Source organism: Pleurodeles waltl, chromosome 8, assembly GCF_031143425.1.
Source record: "Pleurodeles waltl isolate 20211129_DDA chromosome 8, aPleWal1.hap1.20221129, whole genome shotgun sequence".
NCBI lineage: Eukaryota > Metazoa > Chordata > Amphibia > Caudata > Salamandridae > Pleurodeles > Pleurodeles waltl.
The window spans coordinates 129,181,381-129,203,225 of NC_090447.1; positions in this window are offsets into that span (position 1 = coordinate 129,181,381).

Genomic DNA, 21,845 nt, shown 5'->3' on the forward strand with positions numbered 1-21,845 from the left:
AATCTCATTACTTTTCTGCCTGGTCAATGTGAGTGGCCCCCCCCTCCCCAACCTTGGCATGTGGCACATGCTCTGATCTTTCGTGCGTTGCACTCCTCATTCGCTCCCCTCCCCACCATCTTACATACACCCCACTCAACACAGGCATAGCCCATTCAACGTGCACCCTGTGTACTAACCTGTTGGTCTGGAGGACCGTAGAGTAGCGCATACTGGGGGAGGACCCCATCAACAAGTTTCTCCAATTCTTCAGAAGTGAAGGCAGGGGCCCTTTCCCCAGTCGCAGCAGCCATTGTATCTCCCAGACCGAGGTCACAGCAGCACTTGCAGTATAGGTCCTCTCCTGTGGATGATCAGGTCTCGAGTGATTAATCAGATAGAAAATGGAGGTCACGCCTGCGGCGGTGCATACCGCCGCGGTGCGTACCGCGACCGCCAGCGCACATCGTCATTGGCTACTGAAACCCATAGGGTTCGATGTTAACCAATGCGGCTTAGCACCGCGGTCTTCGACCGCCTACCGCCACGGTGTGCCACACCGGCGCATTGACCTCACATCCCACTGTCACACTTCACAGGTCAGGCAGACGCCATTTCAAGGGCCCACATGGCATAATTTCTACTGCGTCACACAGGCCTAGGCCTTGCATTGCCACTCATACAAACCTTTCAATGCATAGCGAGTCGTGTACTGTGCAAGCTGTGTGAACGAACCTGTGGGTTGCTTGACTCTGTGCTCCATGTTGTCCTTTCTAGGCACCGTCCGCTGGGACTTGCGAGGAGAAGGATGAATCCTCCCGTGTACCGACCGCTGGTGGACCTGTCGACAATGGAAGAACGACATATCATACTTACATACAGGCTTTACAGAGCAACTATACATGAACTATGTGCCCAGCTGGAGCCAGACCTGATGTCCCCCATCCGCCAACCCACAGGGATTCCCCCTCTGGTGCAGGTTCTGTCAGTACTCCATTTTTTGGCAAGTGGGTCTTTTCAGACAACAGTGGCCATGTCATCTGGGATGTCTCAGCCTATGTTTTCAAAGGTTTTGTCCAGAGTGTTGTCTGCCCTGATGAAATACATGCAGAGCTACATTATTTTCCCTGAGGTGGGCGATTTGGCTACAGTGAAGGGTGATTTCTATGCCCTTGGACATATCCCCAACATCATTGGTGCCATTGATGGGACCCATGTGGCTTTGGTTCCCCCCAAAGAAAGTGAGCAGGTGTACAGAAACAGAAAAAGTTATCATTCGATGAATGTCCAGGTGGTCTGTTTGGCTGACCAGTACATCTCCCATGTAAATGCCAAGTTCCCTGGGTCAGTGCATGACGCGTACGTCATGCGAAATAGCAGCATCCCTTATGTGATGGAACAGCTACAGAGACACCGTGTGTGGCTAATTGGTGACTCTGGTTACCCCAACCTGTCGTGGCTACTGACCCCAGTGAGGAATCCCCGGACCAGGGCAGAGGAATGGTACAATGAGGCCCATGGGCGAACTAGGAGGATCATAGAAAGGACCTTCGGGGTCCTGAAGGCTAGGTTTAGGTGCCTGCATATGACAGGGGGATCCCTAATGTACTCACCAAAGAAGGTGTGCCATATCATCGTGGCCTGCTGTATGCTTCACAATCTTGCTTTGCGACGCCAGGTGCCTTTTCTGCAGGAGGATGGTCCAGATGGTGGTGTTGTAGCAGCTGTGGAGCCTGTGGAGAGTGAAGAGGAGGAAGACGACGGGGACGACACGGACAACAGGGATACAGTCATACAACAATATTTTCAGTAGCACACAGGTAAGAATCACCCACGCCATATTACATTTACTTAAGGCCTCATGCGTCTCTACTGTCTGTGTTTCCCCCCAGTTCCTGTTAACTGATTTGTGACTTTCCCTTCCCTTTTCAGAGCTGTATGACCCACTGCGTGACTTCTGCTTTGTTTGCCCATGGACTAAAGCTTATTGAAATTGGTATGTTGTCATCACAAAGTAACTGGACATTATTGCACCGTTATGTGTAATACATTTGTTAAGAATACAAGCAGACTCCTGTTATTTTAAGTGCAATAAGTGATTTATTTTAAGTGCTACATATAGGTACATGATTGTAAAACGGTGATGGGTGGGGGTGGAGTAATGTCCATGGCAGAGTCCAGTTCTCAGACGCACAGGTGCATTGTCCATATGCCTGTGGAAGGATGGAGCAGGGACAGTTAAAGGTTGGACAGGGTGACAATGTGGGACGGTGGGATGCCATCAGGGGGTATCGCTTGCTGGCGGGGGTCTTGGCATCCTACTCTGTCTTCTTGTGAGATCTCAGGTACTGCTTGCGGGGTGGTTCTTCTTCTGCAGGAGGTGGGGTTCTGGTGGCCTGTTGTTGTGTGGGGGCCTCCTGTCCACTAGCGCCGGCGGAGGTGGTAGGCTGTTCCTGGCCTGGGCTAGTGACAGGGGCCCTTTGGGGTGCCACATGGTCCCGCAATGTGGTGACTATCTGGTTAAGGGCCACGACGATGGTCCCCATTGCGGAACCGATGTTCCTCAGTTCCTCTCTGAACCCCATGTACCGTTCCTCCTGCAGTGCCTGGATCTCCTGGAACCTGGCCACTACCGTCGCCATCGTCTCCTGGGAGTGGTGGTAAGATCCCATGATGGAGGAGAGGGCCTCTTGGAGAGTCGGTTCCCTGGGCCTGTCCCCCCCCTGTCGCACAGCAGCCCTCCCAGTTCCCCTGTGTTCCTGGGCCTCTGTCCCCTGGATGGTGTGCCCACTACCACTGCCCCCAGGTCCCTGTTGTTGTTGGGGTGGTGGGTCAACCTGGGTGCCCTGTAGTGGTGGACACACCGCTGATTGACGTGTCCTGGAGACAGAGGCATGGGCCCGCTGGGTGGGAGCTGTGCTGGTGTTCCCAGAGGGGGTTGGGTCTGGTGTTGCCTGTGGCTGTCTGTGGGGAACCGACTGTCCAGAGGTCCCCGATGGGCCGGGCTGGTCATCTGGGTCCAGGGAGACAGAGCTGCTGTCATCGCTGGGGGCCTCTTCTGGGGGTGGGATGGACATCTCTGTACCCTCCGTGGCGGTGTGGTGGCGTTCGGGTCCTGCAGGGGTATAAAGGTATGGTTATTGCTTCTGTGTGTGGCATTTCGTGTGATGGGTGGGTGTCCGTGTACCCAAGTGCAGGCATTCCCTTGTGGGGGCTTTTTTGAGGGTGGCTTGTGGGGGTGATCTGTGTGTGCAGTGGGTATGCTTTGGTGATGGGTGTCCATGCTTTGTGGTCGCATGCAGGGCTTGGTGTTGGGATGGGTGGGTTGTGATGGTGAGCCATTTGCAAGGAGTTGGTGTGATGGGGGTGGGGGTGAGGGTGGGTGTATGTGCTGGCATGCAGGTGGGGTGGGGGTGGGAAGCAGTAGTGAAGATTTGACTTACCAGAGTCCATTCCTCCGCATACTCCTGCGAAGCCCTCAGGATGCAGGATGTGCAAGACTTCCTCCTCCCATGCTGTGAATTCTGGAGGAGTAGGTGGGGGTCCGCCGCCAGTCTTCTGCACTGCAATGTTGTGCCTTGATACCATGGAACGCACCTTCCCCCGTAGGTCGTTCCAGCGCTTCCTTATGTCATCCCGATTGCGTGGATGCTGTCCCACCATGTTGACCCTGTCCACTATCCTTTGCCATAGCTCCATCTTCCTGGCAATTGTGGTATGCTGCACCTGTGCCCCGAAGAGCTGGGGCTCTACACGGACTATTTCCTCCACCACTGCGTCACTGAACCTGGGGTGTCTTTGGGGTGCCATGGGGTGGTGTGGATGAGGTGTGGGGTGGCGTTTGTGGTGATGAGTGTGGTGCGTGTGGTGGTGTGTGGTGTTTGGTGCGTGGATTCTGTGTGGGTGATAGTGTTGTGAGCTTCTGTGTTGTGGGATTGTCTATTCTGTGTTCTCTCTCTAGCCTTCGTCAATAATTTCAGGTCGTAGGGGTTTGTGGGTGATGTGGGTGTGTGTTTTATATTGTGTTGGGTGTGTGGGAGTGGTGTCAGTATGTGTATCAGGTGTGTGTGTTTCAAAATGACCAATGTGGCTGAGTTTTCTATGTGTGTGTGTATTTTGACCGCGGCGGTGTGTACCGCCAATGGAATACCGCGTTTGAAAGACCGCCGCGTGGATTCGTGTGTCGTTATAGTGTGGGCGTATTTCTGTTGGCGTGACGGTGGAGGTTTGGTCATCGCCATTTTTTCGCTGACCTTTGGTATGGCAGACTTTTGTGGATATCGGGTTTTTGGCGGTTTGCAAGTTGCGGGTCAGAATGACTGTGGCGGTTTACCGCGGCTGTGTTATGGCGGTCTTCTGACCGGCGGTAAGCGCCTTTTACCGCCGAGGTCAGAATGACCCCCTTAGTGTCATATTTAGCCAACTTTAATCGGCTGGTCGCTGAGACATCCTGGCCTGAAGAAAAACAAGCGGCCTTGTTTTACAGGGGACTCAAAGAGGAGCTAAAAGACATCGACCCACAACCTGCAAACTGTCAAGATTTAATAAACCTTGTCTTGAGGCTTGATCATCGTTTAAATGAACGAAAAGGAACGCGTAAAAAGACAGAAAAACATTCTTGGCATGCTCATGATAACAAAGACTCAAGAACTCCGAGAGAAAGAACGCCGGAACCGATGGAAATTGGAAGCATCAGGAGACCTTTGACCAAAGACGAAAAGGACCTATGCAGAAAAAATGGGCAATGTCTCTATTGTGGGCGGAAAGGTCATTTCGCCAAAGATTGTCCAATCAAAACAAAGAGCAAGCGAGGCCCAGTTCAGAAAGTTGCAACCAATGCATCAGTCGAGTTGGAAAATCTAAAGCACCCAAGTTGCAGAGAAGGGTTGCTCTTGGGTGTCACCGTGGATCCTTCACAATCCAAACATCTAAAATTGGGAATAAGAGTTCAGGTCAAGAAAAAGACCTATTTCAAAAAGGCTCTAGTCGACTCTGTGGCTACCGGAAACTTTGTTGACGCCCAATTGGTTCGTGCATGGGGGATCTCATGTATTGAAAAGAAGACTCCAGAAACCATCCAGGCAGTTGATGGAAAACTCTTGACTGGAGGTCCGATAACTCTTCAGACTGTCCCCTTGACAATAATTTGTGAAGGGAAAAATCAAAGAAAGAAACATAAAGAGGAACTCATCCTTGACGTGATCCATGCTCCCCAGTATGGGATCATCCTTGGCTTCCATGGTTAACTCATCACAATCCAGAGATTAATTGGGCTGATCGAAAGATCGTGTTCTCATCAGTGCTATGTAAAGAACATTGTCTCCAAAGGACTAAAGAATCGGAAGTTCGCCATTCTTACATAGCTACCGCCACAGAGAAAGAAGTTCAGTTGCCCAAACAGTATTCGTCTTATGAAGATGTATTTGATGAGAAGGAAGCAGAGAACTTACCTCCTCATAGATCTTATGACTGTCAAATTGATCTAGTCCCAGGGGGAATACTTCCCAACTGTCGTGTGTTTGCCCTGTCAGAACATGAAAATCAACATTTACGAAAATACTTGGATAAATTCTTAGAGAATGGTTTCATCAGCCCCTCTAAGTCTCCCACAGCTTCTCCTTTGTTTTTTGTTCCAAAAGCGAACGGAGAGCTTCGAACTTGTATCGACTATAGGGGCTTGAATAAAATCACCATCAAGAACAAATATCCTTTGCCTCTAATTCCGGTCTTACTGGAACAAGTAAAGAAAGCAAAAATCTACACGAAGCTTGATCTTCGAGATGCTTACCATTTGGTCAGAATGAGAGAGGGTGACGAATGTAAAACGGCATTCAAAACAAGATATGGCCTTTTTGAATGCCTTTTGGTCTGTGCAATGCTCCAGTAGCATTTCAATTTTTCTTAAATGACGTTCTTAGAGAGTACCTCGATATCTTTGCCATAGTTTACATTGATGACATTTTGATCTACTCAGACAATGAGAATGAACATGTTCAACATGTCAAGAAAATGTTGGCAGCCCTTCGTAAACACCATTTATATTGCAAGCTAACCAAGTGTGAGTTTCATGTTACCACAGTTGAGTTTTGAGGGGTTATCCTTACCCCTCAAGGTATGGTGATGGCAGAAAGGAAAGTAAAAGCCGTATCTGAATGGCCCATCCCAAAGACTGTTCGTGATGTACAATGTTTCCTGGGCTTTGCAAATTTTTACCAGAGGTTCATCAATCATTTCTCCCAGACAGTGGCTCCAATTACTAAGTTATTAAGAAAGAAAGAAAAATTAGTATGGTCCCCAGAAGCAGACCAAGCCTTTTCAACTTTGAAAGAAGCTTTCTCCACTGCCCCAGTCTTGACTCATCCAGATGCGGATTGACCTTTCATAGTGGAAGCTGATGCTTCAGATGTGGCGATAGGAGCAGTCTTGTCACAACGAAACAAAGACACTGGTCAGCTTCATCCTGTAGCTTACATGTCTCGGAAGTTGAACGAAGCCGAACAGAACTATGTCATTGTTGAAAAAGAGCTTCTGGCGATTCGTGACGCCTTTAAAGAATGTAGACATCATTTGTTGGGAGCTAAATATAGTGTCACAGTATATACTGATCATCGCAATCTTCAATTCATGAGTTCTGCCAGACTTTTGACTCCTCTGCAATTACGCTGGATGCTGTTTTTTGCCGAGTTTGATTTTGTGGTAACCTTCCGGCCTGGTAAAGATAATCGCAAAGCTGATGCCTTGTCCCGCCAAGAGTCTACCACATTGCCTGCAGTTCAAACCTCCAGAGCTATCATTGCTCCTGACAAGGTCCTATGTATCATAAAAACAGAAGATTTCTTTGAAGACATCCGGAATTCATTCACTGTTGAAAAATGGCAGGCGTGGGCCCAAGCAGATCCGAAAAGATCAATCAAGCAAGGATTACCCTTTTACGATGCTCGTTTGTTCGTGCCCTCTACCAAACTTCGCAAGATAGTGTTTCATTGGTTGCATGTTATACCTACAGCAGGTCACCCTGGTACTCCTAAAACTCTTGAATTAATCCAACGCTATTTTTGGTGGCCTACCTTAACAAAGGATGTAAAAACAATGGTAAACAACTGCGAAGTCTGTGCTCGCACTAAAACAAGTCATTCAAAACCGAAAGGGTTGTTACACCCACTCCCAACCCCAAGTCGTCCGTGGGAACACATATCTTTAGACTTTATTGCAGGTCTGCCAGTGGTTCAACAGCATTCAGTAATTCTGGTGGTAGTAGATAGTCTCACGAAATATGGACATTTCATTGCCTGTAAGAAATTACCCACCTCTAGTGAACTGGCAACTATCTTACTGAATAGAGTGGTTCGTTATCATGGCCTGCCAAAAGTGATCCTCTCCGATCGGGGATCGCAATTTGCCTCCAACTTATGCAAGACATGGTGTAAAACACTCCAAGTGACATCTACCCTATCTACTAGCCACCATCCTCAAACAGATGGTCAAACAGAGAGACTAAATCAGACTTTGAAGCAATACCTACGTGCTTACGCTGAAAAAGCACTTAATTCATGGACATCAATGCTCTGGTTAGCTGAGTTAGCCTACAACAACTCCTTCCACACTTCTACTGCCGTTACACCCTTCTTTGGTTTGTTTGGCTATCATCCTGACACCTTGCCCATCACAATTCCTCAAGAAAGCTCTCTCACTCCAGCTGTGTCAGAAATCATTCAACATTTGCATCAAACTCAGAAATCGATTCAACAACATTTAAAAAAAGCCAAACAAAAATACAAAAAGCATTATGACAAGAAACATTGTGAGGGACCGCAGTATCAACCTGATGACAAAGTGTGGCTTTCCGCAAAACATATAGACTTCAAGACGAAGCACATGTTCAACCCCAAATTTATAGGTCCTTACACTGTTCTTCAGCAAATCAATCCTGTGACCTATAAACTACAATTGCCAAAATCATTACGGATTCATCCAGTGTTCCATACTTCCCTCTTAAAAAAAGCAGTCCAAAAGGTCCGCCTTCATCCAGCTCCTGTTCTAGTACAGGGGGAAGAAGAATATGAAGTCAAGAAAGTGTTGGGCTCTAAACTGAGAGGGCGTAACCTATGGTACTTAATCTCATGGAAAGGTTATGGCTCTGAAAGTAATTCATGGGTTTCCGCATCTGATGTTCATGCTCCAGTACTTGTGAGACGCTTTCATCGTCTCAATCCAGATAAACCAGGCCCTAGAGCGCGCCTGGGAGAGGGGAGTACTGTCAACACCAGGACAGTGCGCGCTCTACGGGCATCTAGAATGCAAATACCCAACACTCGCAAGATAAAGTAATTTATGCATTGTGATGATATGTTATTGTTTAAACTTTTGCATTGCAGAATTCCATCCAAAAGATTAATTTTTAAGGTGCTTATAAATACTGAACATTTACAATGTATTGCTGCAGACATTCAGAGTGTGTTAGGGTGTGGTCCCTTTCCAGGGCCTTCTGGAGACTTTCCCTGCAACATGCCCGGGCGTGGTTCTAGGCTGGGCCAAGACTCTATAAAAGAGAGTCAGCCCAACTTCCAGTGCTCACTATTCAGAGGTCCTGGTGCAGAGCAGCAGCTTCTTCCTGAGCTCCTGTCCCGGCGGCCTATTTGGATTTTCCAGTCTTCTGCACTCATCTCTCATTGGTGATCACTGTTTCCAGGCGGTAAGACGGTGTTTGGACATTTCCCAACACCGTAATTGAGAATCTTCATATTTTTTATTTTAATTCTTAAATGAATAACAGATTACTTGTACGCTGCCATTTTTGACATTTGTATGGTGGTTTGCAAATAGGGAGGACGCGCAATTTATTCCATAAAGATTTGACTTCGTTATTACATTATTGTTCATTGCGCGCTGATATTTCTTGACATTTACATGATGTTTTACGAGTTGGCAAGACGTGCAACTCGTTTCATGAGCATTTAACTTTGTTGTTCATTGCGCAATACCTTTTCTTGACATTTACATGGTGGCATTCGAATCGCCGAAACGCGCGATTCACTTCTCGTGTGTAATTCATGCTGTTCATTGTGCGCTACCATTTTCTGGCATTTACATGGTGGCATTCGAATCAGCAACACGCGCGATTCTTTCCTTGAGTGTTTTTTCATGTTATTCATTGTGCGCTACCATTTCTTGGCTTTTGTATGGTGACATTTGAATCGGCAAGACGCGCAATTCTTTCCTCGTGTATAAATAATGTAAGTTACTGTGCGCTACCATTCTAAGACATTTTCTTGGTAGCATTTCAAGTTGACACGTCGCGTGATTTATTCCTTGAATCTACGTTGTGTGATTTCATGGTGCACAAACCTTTATGGTGTTTAATACTCATATAAAAATCTGCAATGTGCGCAATTTACTTCCCAATGTTTTTTTCTGAGATGAACACAACAATACCAGAGTTCTAGATGTAATGCTGTGTGTTCCTGATATGTATTCCTAAAAGGAGATTCATATGGTTGTTTAGAAATTGCTCAGAGTGTTTCCTGATTCTCATGCTAAAGAAAGTACTCGAATCTGAAAGTCCTATTTAACTTTTCCTGTTTCCTCCTCAGGTATTCGGTCATCTAAAGCCTAGTCAGTTTTAGGATTATTCTAGGGTTGTTCATGTTTTTTCGGAAAAGACGAAGCTTAGAGTTGTAGCATGGTACTGATTTCATGAGATGTAATTTTGATGTTGTGTTTTAACCTTTTGCTTCCTACAGGTCTCCTTCCCAGCTGTTCCCGTCCTAATCCCCTTTTCCCCACTTGGACTCTCTTAGACTCTGTGATAAATCTAATCAGAGTATTGGAGCTGTCTTGTGGTGGAAGTTTTGGGAACATGCACGGACCCCGAGGATCTGGTGACTGACAAGTACACAAGAGGTCAATCAAATCAAAGAAATAATATTTTGCAAGGTAAAATTTGTAGTCATAATGAATGACTGCTTGTGAAAATAAACAAGGTGCAAAAATAGAGTTGGTAATCCTAATCGATGACTCCTGGAGAAGATTAAGTACAAACGTAGACTTTGAAATCCTAAGGGATGACTCCTTGTGGAAAACTACAAAGGAAAAGTATATATTCTTTCCAGTGATGTCTTTTGTTTACTTCTCTGACTAACAGAGTACAAGTGTCTAACTTCCAAAAGCAAACCCCTGTTGTGACTTTGTATCATGACTGCTGTTAGAAATGACCCTCTTTATATGGTCACCCATAAACATTTTGACTTTCTTCTCTTACTTTTTGCAGATTTTTGTGCTTTTTGGCCTTATGACTCTGTGCACTTTACCACTTATAACCAATGCTAAAGTGTATGTGCTCACTCCCCTAAACATGGTTTGATTGGCATATACCTGACTGGCATATGTATTTTACATGTAAGACCCTTGTATGAGTGGTAAAACATATACCCAGGGCTTAGAAATTAAATGCTCTCAGTGGGCCTGCAGCCCTTATTGTGTCCCCACTTAAAACCTAAAACTTGTCCCAGGCATGCTAATACAGCCAGAAGGCAGTGTTCCACTGCCTTGTCGATATGGCATTTAAGACTCCTTGCCAAGCCTTAAACTCCCCTTTTATTGCATATAAGGCAACCATAAAGTAGGCCCTAGATAGCCCATAGGGCAGGGTGCTGTGTAGTTTGAAAGACATACTTTTTCACTTAACATGTTTCAAATAGTGAAAAACTCCTAAATGTGTTTTCTCACTACTGAGAGGCCTACCTGTCCCATAGGGTAACATTGGGGCTTTGTTATTAAAATTAATAAGTTGTAATTCCCAAACCATTGGTGGTAGATATGCCATGTTTTGTATTAATGAAATTGTAATAATAAACCCTCTTTAATGGGAAAGTTGGATTTATTATTACAAGGTTGAAAATGCAACTTTTACAAAGTTGGCATTTCCTGCCCTTAGCCCACTATGCCGGCAGTCTAAATAGGTCACATGACTGAGTATAACTGACAGTTGGGATTTTGTGGATTTTCCCCAGACAGTCACATAATAGTGTGGATGGGCCTGAGCATAGCCCCACTCACATCTGAATGAGCTCTGCTGCCACACAATAGATTTAATGACCCTGCATTGTCAGTGCAGCCAGCTAGGAGCCAGGGTGGGAAAGGCAGGAAATTCCTGGAACTTCAGACAACTCTTCTGGAATCTTCTCCCAACTTCTAGGAGAAGGGCACCAGGATAAAAAATAGGGCTCTCAGACCTGTTCATCAGTTCCATACTGGACCTGCGGAAGAACTCTCAGAGGGCTGCCTGCTGCTTCGTTCTCCTGTGCTCTCTGCCAGACTTTTTCTGTACCTGGAAGGACTGCTTTGCTACCTGGAGCCTGCTTGAACCTTCAGAGGAAAGCCCTGCTGCAAAGCCATGCATCTTCACCTCCACAAGGACTTCAGAAGTGACTGCACAGGCTAGTTCAGCTGGTCTCCTGTTCTCAGCCACGGGAGTACAACAGGCTCCTACCATCTTAAACCTGCACCTGGACCCAGCCTATATGAGTCCTGAACCCCAAAGAGGTTTGCACCCACTCCTGGACCTCTGGTTAAAGGTGCCCAGATGACCAATTTTCAAAAGTGAGGATTTCAACAAAATTTGGCTCAAAAGTCCTCTGAGAACCAGGGGGAGACCGGGACCAGCCTGCTCCCCTATCTGCCTGTAGTGCATCGCTGATTGGATTGACATAGAGGCTTCTCCCGCTATGCTGTTCTTCGCAGCAGCAAATCCTCTTCAGCAGCTCCTTGCAAAAGGGGTATCCAACAGTGTGGAACTGTCTTCAGCTACAGTCTCCGGCCTCACCCTGCAGGAGATTTTCAAGTTCCTTACATCCCGATGGCTAAGTCCAAAGGTAAAAATCTTCACTGCTGCTTTACTCCATGGCTATCCAATTATGTTGCTCTCTCCTCAGCCTTGCTCTGCTGAACTTCTACCTCCTCAGAGACTTTTTCTTCAAAACTTTTTTTTAACTCTGAAGGTAAACGGTTGCTGAGCCCAATCCACTTTGTGTATCCGACCTGCGCTCCATCACAGTCGGACTTAACTTTTGACTTTGCCCCGGTCTAGCATAACCAGATGTCGCCGGTTGGAGCTTTTTGCTTTTAAGCACTATTTTACACTTAAACTTTAAAAATTCATAACTCTGGTTGTACTAATTGGATTTTGATGGATGTGGTGCCAAATAATGTATTAAAGATTTCTCTATTTTTCTAAATAAAGAGTACTGTTTTTTGTGCCAAGCTACCCAGGGCTAGGCACAGGTTAAATTACTGACTTTTTGTGGTTCACCCTGCAAGGGGTTGTGGCTGTTGTTTGACCAGGGCTCACACCCTGCTCAACCGCCAATCCAATTTCTCAGAACTGCCAAGCAAGAATGCTATGGATCACAAGAAACTATACGTTAAGCATTCAAGATGGCAACCCCCATATGCAAAGTTTCATTAGAATCACATGGCTCCATGAGACTTTATAAGATGCAATGTGAGGATGTACCCATTCTTGATGTACCCTTTCTCAGTCTTCACCATAAAACTGCACGTTGAGTTTTGCTTGCGTATCCTGGTATATTCAATGCCTTGTTTTTCTACTCTACACATTGTGAATTTGATTAGCTTGTTTAACCTCTGAAACCCTTAAACTCTAAGCTGCAAATCAGTACTGTTCTGTGTGGGCCCAAATGCTTTACTTCCTATACCCAAATAAAACTGCCACCTGCATTTAAAATAATAGTATGTTTCTCCTCTTGTTCAAGATGAACTCAAAAGCATGAAAATGGCAATTTTAGGTGTGCATACATAGGAATTAGTCAAAGGAAGGCTTTTCTTGAGAAATGCTTCTTACAGTTATATCAAGGAGATTTATCTATGGGCCTGATTTATAGTTTGGAGGAGGGAGTTACTCGGTCACAAACATGACGGATATCACGCCCACTGTATTACAATTCCATTATAGCCTATGGAACTTGTAATATGGCGGATGGAATATCCATCACGTTTGTGATGAAGTAACTTCTCCGCCAAACTCTAAATCAGGCCCTATGTTTTGAAAAAGTATTAGCACCACAATTTTGTCCCACATACTGTTTGATAAATGTTTAACCATTAAGCTCTTAAATTACATAAGACACTGCACAGATGCCTGTATTGGAGTCAGCAGTGGAGTCCTAAGTGACCCTAAGTGAAACTTGAGCACTCATTTAAACACATTTCCAATTATATCTATTTCCCAGTAGGCTTTGTTAATGTATGAGTAGCAATGTTGACAGACCAGATTCATAATTCATCAAATACAGCAATTGATTGACTATATGCTGCATTGAAATTTGAAAGGCAATCAATTAATTATTGCATTTAAAAAGATAGAATTCCCGAAAATCAAAATACGTGAGAGAATCAGCTGATTATATATTGTTAGCTATCCAATCACACCACTTTCGGTGGGTGTGGAGGTTAGAAGTTTAGACTGTTGATTACTTGTAGGATCAAAATAAGTTACATTTTTGGAAGAGAACTACCATAGATTTGGAGGCATCGATTAAATGAAACAATGTCACAGTTGGGAAAATTATTTTGCTGAGTAAGATGTTAGAGTGTTCTGGGTTATAAGGGGTGCGTAGAGAAGGATCACCTTATGCATTTTGCTTGAAATGGAAGGGTGAGGCCTTTTTAGGAATCAATATCCGTCAATGGATTTTTAACTGCTTCTGTGGAAGGTTATGTACGTCTGTTGGTGGCAAAAGAAGTGCAACGCTATACATAGAGATAGCAAGTTTCTTTAATGTGAAGAGCCATATTTAAAGGAAATGGCTGATTTTTGGAGAGTTAGAATGTTAAAATTAGGGAAAAAAGCAGATGTGAATGTGAAGTGAATATGACAAAAGTAAAACTCTGACTCTCAACAAGTGAAGATTTTATATACTGAATTGTGATGAAGAAGTAATTGATAGTTATGAATAACAAAGACCACAGAGTTTTCAAAAGGATATATCGATGGCTTCAAAATATAATTTCAGATGCATGCCATATCATAGTTAAACCAGCAGCCTGGGAAAGGTCCTTAAAAACGTGTTGCAAACAATGCAGATGTTTCCCGCGCAAGCGTAACCACGCTTCCCGGAACAACATGTGGCTTTTTTTGTGCCTTAACCATGCATGTGCTAAACTACGCATATGTGTGGTAAAGGCACAGAAAAAGTCATGCATTGTTTGGGGGAGTACATGAAGGATGTAGTGACGTAAGTGGGGCAGGGGTGGGGGGTGGATTAAGGGGTTGGGATGGGTGGGGTCAGGGTTGGGGTCAGGAGCTGGCTATTTTATTTAAGGGGCGGGGTGTTTTTTTTTTTTTTTTTTAGGGCTTAGGGTGGGGGGTGTTTTAAATGGGGTCTTTAGTTGGCAGTCAGGTTACCCCCTGTCCAAGCAAGGACCCTCACTCTAGTCAGGGTAAAAGAGAATCACCCTCAGCTAACCTCTACTTACTCCCCTTGGTAGCTTGGCACAAGCAGTAGGCTTAACTTCAGAGTGCTAGTTGTAAAGTATGTGTACCAACACACAGTAACTCAATGAAAACACTACAAAATAACACAACACAGGTTTAGAAAAATAGAGAATATTTATCTAAAGAAATCAAGACCAAAACGACAAAAATCCACAATACACAAGTCAAGTTATCAATTAAAAAGCATGTCATTTTTAAAACACACTAACACTGTTAGCGTGAAAATGTACCATGGGTGTGTCAAAAATAACCCCCGTACGGCTTGCAATGCATCTATTTCACTCACGAGCGAGACCTTGTGTTGTTTCGCCTTTCGCCGGGTCGGTGAGCGTCATTTCTTCTCTCCGCAGGAGAGCGATGAGTCAATCCGGTCAGCACTCTCGGGTCCGGGCAGGCCTTGCATCGTTTTTACACACCCAGCGGCGTTTGCGTCAGAAGTCCAGCCCCACGATGATCTGAAAATCATGTAGCACGGGTTGCGATCTCACCAGCCTCCGTCAGCGATGCTGTGCATCATTTCTCTAGCCCCGGGCATGGATCTTCGGGTCTCGTTGCAAACGAGCATCGATTTTCAGCCGCAAAGCCAGCAGCGAGTCGATGTTTCAGCCGCAGATCGGAGTCGCGTCGTTCTTTTCCCCGCACGCCGATCAGTGCGTGGATTTCTTCCTCTTAGGCTGCTAGCTTCTCCTTTCAGGGTCCCAGGAACTGGATGGGCACCACTTGCCAGAGGTGCTGGCATAGAGAAGTCTTTGCTGTCCCTGAGACTTCAAACAACAGGAGGCAAGCTCTAAATCAAACCCTTATAGATCTTCAGAAGAAGGAAGGCAGCACAAAGTCCAGTCTTTGTCCTCTTACTCTGGCAGAAGCAGCAACTGCAGGATAGCTCCACAAAGCACAGTCACAGGTAGGGCAGCTCTTCTTCCTCAGCTCTTCAGCTCTTCTCCAGGCAGAAGTTCCTCTTGGTTTCCAGAAGTGTTCTAAAGTCTGTGGTTTTGGGTGCTCTTCTTATACCAATTTTCCCCTTTGAAGTAGGCCTACTTCAAAGCAATGTCTCTCTCGATTGTGAAATCCTGCCTTGCCCAGGCCAGGCCCCAGACACTCACCAGGGGGTTGTAGACTCCATTGTGTGAGGGGAGGCACAGCCCTTTCAGATGTGAGTGACCACTCCTCCCCTCCCTCCTAGCACAGATGGCTCATCAGGAAATGCAGACTACACCCCAGCTCCCTTTGTGTCACTGTCCAGTGAGACGTGCAACCAGCCCAACTGTCAAACTGACCCAGACAGGGAATCCACAAACAGACAGTCACAGAAAAGCTTTAAGCAAGAACATGCTCACTTTTAAAAAGTGGCATTTTCAAACACATAATCTTAAAATCAACTTTACTAAAAGATGTATTTTTAAATTGTGAGCTCAGAGACCCCAAAATCCACATGTCTATCCGCTCCCAAAGGGAATCTACACTTTAATCATATTTAAAGGTAGCCCCCATGTTATCCTATGAGAGGGACAGGCCTTGCAACAGTGAAAAACGAATTTAGCAATATTTCACTGTCAGGACATATAAAACACATTACTATATGTCCTACCTTAACCATACACGTACACTGGAAGACCAGTAAAGAGCAATCACCCTCACAGAGAGGAGGACCCAGAAAAAGCAAGCACCCTTCCAGAGAGGAGGACCAGTGAAGGGCAAGCACCCTCACAGATAGGAGGACCAGGGAAAAACAACCGAGGGGAGAACAAGAGAAGAACAAGCACCCTCATGAACAGGAGGACCAGTGAAGAGCAAGCACCTTCACTTAGCGGACGATGAGAAAAAATCAAGCATCCTCATGAAGTTGAGGACCAGGGAAGAGAAAGGTGTCTACATGTAAGAAAAGGAAAGGTTTAGGACTGGCAAGTAGATACACCTGCCAAGTCGAATTTACTGTTAAAACTACACACACAGACACTGCAGTGGCAGGTCTGAGACATGATTACAACCAGTGCTGCAGGCCCACTAGTAGCATTTGGTTTACAGGCCCTGAGCACCTCAAATGCACACTACTAGGGACTTACTAGTAAATCAAATATGCCAATCATGGATAAGCCAATTACATACACATTTAGTAAAGGAGCACTTGCACTTTAGCACTGGTTAGCAGTGGTAAAGTGCCCAGAGTAACAAAAACAGCAAAAACAGAGTGCAGCACATATCAACAACTTTGGAAGCTGAGGCAAAAAGTTAAGGGAGACCACGCCAAGGATGAAAAGTCTAACAGGGGGTCAGGCTGGTTTTTTTTTTAGGGATGGGAGTGGGGGGTTTGGATATTTTTTTTTTGTTTAGGGCCTAGAATGGGGGCGGGATAGTTTATTTTTAAAGGGGTGGGGAAGGTTTAAGGAAGGGCAGAGAAGGGAGGAGAGAAGAGAAGGAAGGAACGGGAGAGGACGCTGTGAGGTCAATGAGGTTGGGGCAGGGTTGGTGGGTAGTTTATAGCAGTGGGGTGGATTAAGGGCATAGGGTGAGTGGGTGGGGGTGTTGGGGTAGTTTAGTTTTTAGGGGCAGGGGTGGAGGGGTCAGGGACGTTTTTTTTAGGGCTCAGGGTGGGTGGGGGTGTCAGGGTAGTTTGGTTTGTAGGGGCTGGGGAGGAGGCCGGGTAGTTTTTTTTGGGCTGAATCAGGGTAGTTTCGCTTTTAGGGGTAGGAGTGGGTGGTCATAATAGTTTTTTACAGGGTTCCGGGAGGGTGGGGGGTCGGGGTACTTTAGTTTAATGGGGCAGTGGTGAGGGGTTGGGGTATTTATTTTTTTAAGGTTTGAGGCAGGCGGGCAGATCGGGGTACTTCCGTTTTTAGGGGCAGGGTTGACGGGGTTGGGATAGCTTTCTTTAGGGCTCAGGGCAGGGTAGTTTAAGTATTGGGGTAGGAGTAGTTTTGGGGGTCGTATGACAGAACCACACATGCAGTTTTGCAGGCCGTTTCCACATATGCCTTTATTAGGTATGCTTTTACAACAAAATTCATTGTAAAGGCATGCGTGGTAAAGGTATGCGTGGAAATGACAGGGTTGTGGTTCCGACCGCGTTGTTAAGGTATGCGTTTTTCCGGCATGTGTAGTTCCATCATACAACCCAGCAGCCCAAGTGGAAAATGTGATTATCTCTATAAGATCTCCTGCTATTCAGATATTTTCCAGAGTAGTCACTTATCTTAGACAATCTAAGAGGATGTAGTGTACGCATGCATTTCTTTCCACACCAGGGGCTGTATTACGGAAGTGCTGTGGGGGTGCAACAGGTGTTTGCTCCAGCTTTGTGCGCTTCTGGGGCACTTTGGTATTACAGAAGGGGCTGCAGATGCTTCTCCGTCCCCTTCTGTAATAACAATAGGGCTGGTGCACATAAAGTGCCAGCGCTTTCATGAGAGGGTGCTCTCTCATTTGCGTGGAGGTCTAGCCCCAAGCAAATGAGGGAATTCCCTTGCCTCTGTGCCTACACCATATCATGCAGAGGCAAAGAAGCTACCAGCTACTGCTGCGTAGGTTCTCATTATCCTAATGAGACTACTGGATTTTGAGCAGCAGGATCATTCACAGTGTGGGGCACTGAGTCTGACCCAGAGTGGATGACACTTGTCACTCTAAATCCAGGTTTTGCTCTGGCTAACTAGCAGTGCCTCATCTCTCCCAAATGGAAAAGACAATTGGGCAGCCGAGTGCATGACATCTTAGCACTTCCCAGGGAAGTCGTGGTCACTCAGGTCACAACCGGTTCTCTCATACACAGTACGGTCTCATATATTAATGACAAATGCACTTTAAGTTTTAAAGATTGGTTTAATAAAACGACTGCATTTTAGATAGCAAAGCGTGAGCTGCAATAACCAGAACTACACAACACAGTAAGATTAAAATAGTAACAATGAGAGTGAAGCACAAGAATAAGGCTATCATAGTGCTGCTAGATTGTTTTCTCTCTAAGTTATAGTTCGAGCACAGCATGTGAAGCTCTAAGCTTGCCTTTCAGGTTCCCCTGGGAGGACACCAACCCTCATACCTGAGCAAAGGCCTGTAATCTGCATTAGCATCTGCAATTAACCCTCAACGAAAACATCAACAGATCAGCATCAATCACTGAGGGGCGTCGCTGTGAGAGACAAACTTCCAGTGCATGTTCAAAAGAGCACCAACGGCACCGAAACACGGGCTGCACACAATCCAAAACCGGTCTGAATGACAGAGACCAATCACGCCCCAAAGGTTCCAGGAGTGTTGCTCCAAAATGCTGCATCATGCGTTCACGACACAGCTGCGCTGATGGGAGCGCCCTCATTTGTCCTTGTTGCGGTGGGACAGCCATTGTGGAAAAACAACAGCAACAGCAAAATGCCGGCTAATAAAGCCAAAGTTATCGGAAATCCCCCAAAAATGTTTCCGAAAATTGAATGAATAGCCAAAGGTATTAAACCGAATATAGAAGAAAAGGTGTGAACAAAACCAATACCAACAGTTTGGAAAAAATTTGCTAATCCAGCCGTGCTGGACGCAATAAATATACGTCCCACGAGTTCACCAAAGTGTCTCGGAAAGTTCGTATTTAACAGGGACTGTATTTCCACCAATGACCTTGCCACCTGAAGTGCGTAGGTCTCGCGTGCAGATGTAAGGGCCACATGCTTCTGAAACAATGAAGCCTTCAGTCTACTTAACTTGTCAAAATTCACCTTGGAAGTAGCAATGTGAGGCCAAATATCTGCTACCTCTCTAATTTTAGTGGGGGGAAACAACACGTTCCTGCAGCATGTAACGACCTTAGTGACCGAAACAACGTACACTATTCCGGCCCGCATGCCACAACAGTCTTCACTATTGAGGAGGACGTAGCTGCCGTTTGAAAGCACCTGGAACGTGCGTTTAATCAAGGGGACTGGAAATCCCTTCAGATAGCAAGCCAAGTTTGCAACCGAGGCATTACACGCCCCATGCAAGGACAGCTGCTTACAAATCATCGAACGGCTGACTGAAGTCTCGCATTCACTGCCGCTAAGAAAGACCACTTTCATGCCATTGAGGCATTTGTACAAGAAGGGAAGCTCCCACACCTCATGGATGTAACTATCTCCCAACTTTTCATATCTGCCTACCGGAACATGTTTCAAACAAGAAATTAATTGTAATGTAGAAATAGGCAGAATAATAAACCAGTGTATCAACCACTCTGCTGAAGGAATCTCGGCCACGGTAAAAGGCAATCTTTCTATCTTTTCAATTTTAAGCATGACATAAGTCGCCTCCTTTTTAGCCATTAGTTGTTGTTGTCGCGTCAAATTAAAGGAAAAATATATTTCCCTGGCACTGATGTGCTGCCACGGAACGCGACCCGCCATCAATGTCTGGAGTGTCCAACCCAACTGCATAATGGACCTGGTCTGACTCTGTCCATGATATAAAGAAGACATATCAGATCGTATAATGTCTATAGCAGAAGAAACAATGTTGTTAATTGTATATATCCGGTCGGGCAAGGTGTGAATCCCATTATCCACAACAGCTAATGCCTTTTTCAGATTTTCCTGATCTATCTGCCTTAACCGGGCTGCAGCCACTTGTTGGGAAAGTTTCCATATTTCATTGTATACCTCATACAAGAAACGCTTCCTACGTGGTATCTTTGGGCCTGACAAAAAATCTTGTAAGTCAGTGTCGTTAGACAGGAGACTGAGGTGTGTCTTAACCGCATCTAGTGAGGATGATTTTAGCCACTGTTGCCACAATTTTCCTACACTATGGGCCAGATGTAGCAAAAAAACATTTTGCGAGTTGCAAATTGCGAGCAATAGCGACTCGCAATTTGCAACTGGCAAAATGTTATGCAGAAAGGTGTCTGAGACACCTTCTGCGACTCGCTATGGGGTCGCAAAGACCCACCTCATGAATATTAATGAGGTGGGTCGCAGTTTGCGACCCCATAGCGAGTCCATGCACTCACAGGGATGGTGGCCTGCTGGAGACAGCAGACCACCATGTCTGTGACTTCTTTTAAATAAAGCAGTTTTTCTTTTTTCTTTTTGCAGCCCGTTTTCCTTAAAGGAAAACGAGCTGCAAAACGAAAAAATTCCGAAACCATTTTGTTTCGTTTTTTTCAGAGTAGGCAGTGGTCAATAGGACCACTACCTGATCTGAAAAAATATTTTTTTTGGCATTCACAAAGGGGAAGGGGTCCCATGGGGACCCCTTCCCTTTTGCAAATGTGTGACCATCCACTTCAAGTGGATGGTAACTGCGAGTTGGTTTGCGACCGCATTCGCGGTCACAAACCAACTCAGCATGGCGATGTGGTCGCAAATAGGAAGGGAACACCCCTTCCTATTTGCGAGTCAAAGCCTCAAATTGCGAGTCGGTATCGACTCGCAATTTGAGGTTGTGCATTGCGTTAAGCCTTTTGCGCCTCGCAAACTGCGTTTTTCGCAGTTTGCGAGGCGCAAAAGGCTTCCTACATCTGGCCCTATATGTTGTAATTATTTCAGCATGTTCTGGTGATATATAGCGAGGGTCTGACCTACTCGTTCGGAAACCCCCCGAGGAGGTGACAAAACGTTGATGACACCCGTTGGTATCTATTGGCCACAATAAAACCCGCCTGGACGTGTCAGTGAAGCATTAAACGTTCCATTCTGGGCCCACTCATTAAGCTCACTAAAAGTTGCATTCGTGTACTTTTGCCAGTTATTACATTTTGCAGGGGCAGGTATACTGGGCATGTTTAATTCTCTAATTATTGCTAAGCCTAAACAACTTGTCTGTTGTACTGTTTCATTTAAAAAGATCATTTGAACAGGGATGAGACATGCTCTAAACAATGTTTCTCTACCCTGGGTCTGCCAATTATTTGTTCTAAAATCACTTTTCAAATCAACATTCTTTGACCAATATTCATAACCTTCAATTGATAACCGGGAAACAAAGGAGTCCGAATATATACATTTTGTGTTGGTCAATAACATATGTATATCCCTAGTCGGAGTTACCTTAAAATAATATGACTCAGAATTTTTTTGATGATGCCCAGAAAAATACGCACATTTTTCAAAATAAGTTTTTGAACTCCCTTGCGGGAGGAGTTGGGCAATGTTCCCATTGTGTATAATCAAATATCATTTTTTGGACTGCTCGCTTTATGTATGAAGTGGTGCCCATAATAATTATAGCAAAACATGTCACCATAATTGTCTTTAAACTGGTAAACATCTTTATTTTCATAGACAGTATAATATTGCAATTCTGTCATCATTGAATCAACTGTTTTCACATCCCAATCATCAGATACAATGCTTGGTATAACTATATCGTTCAGAGATAACTTTAACACATACGG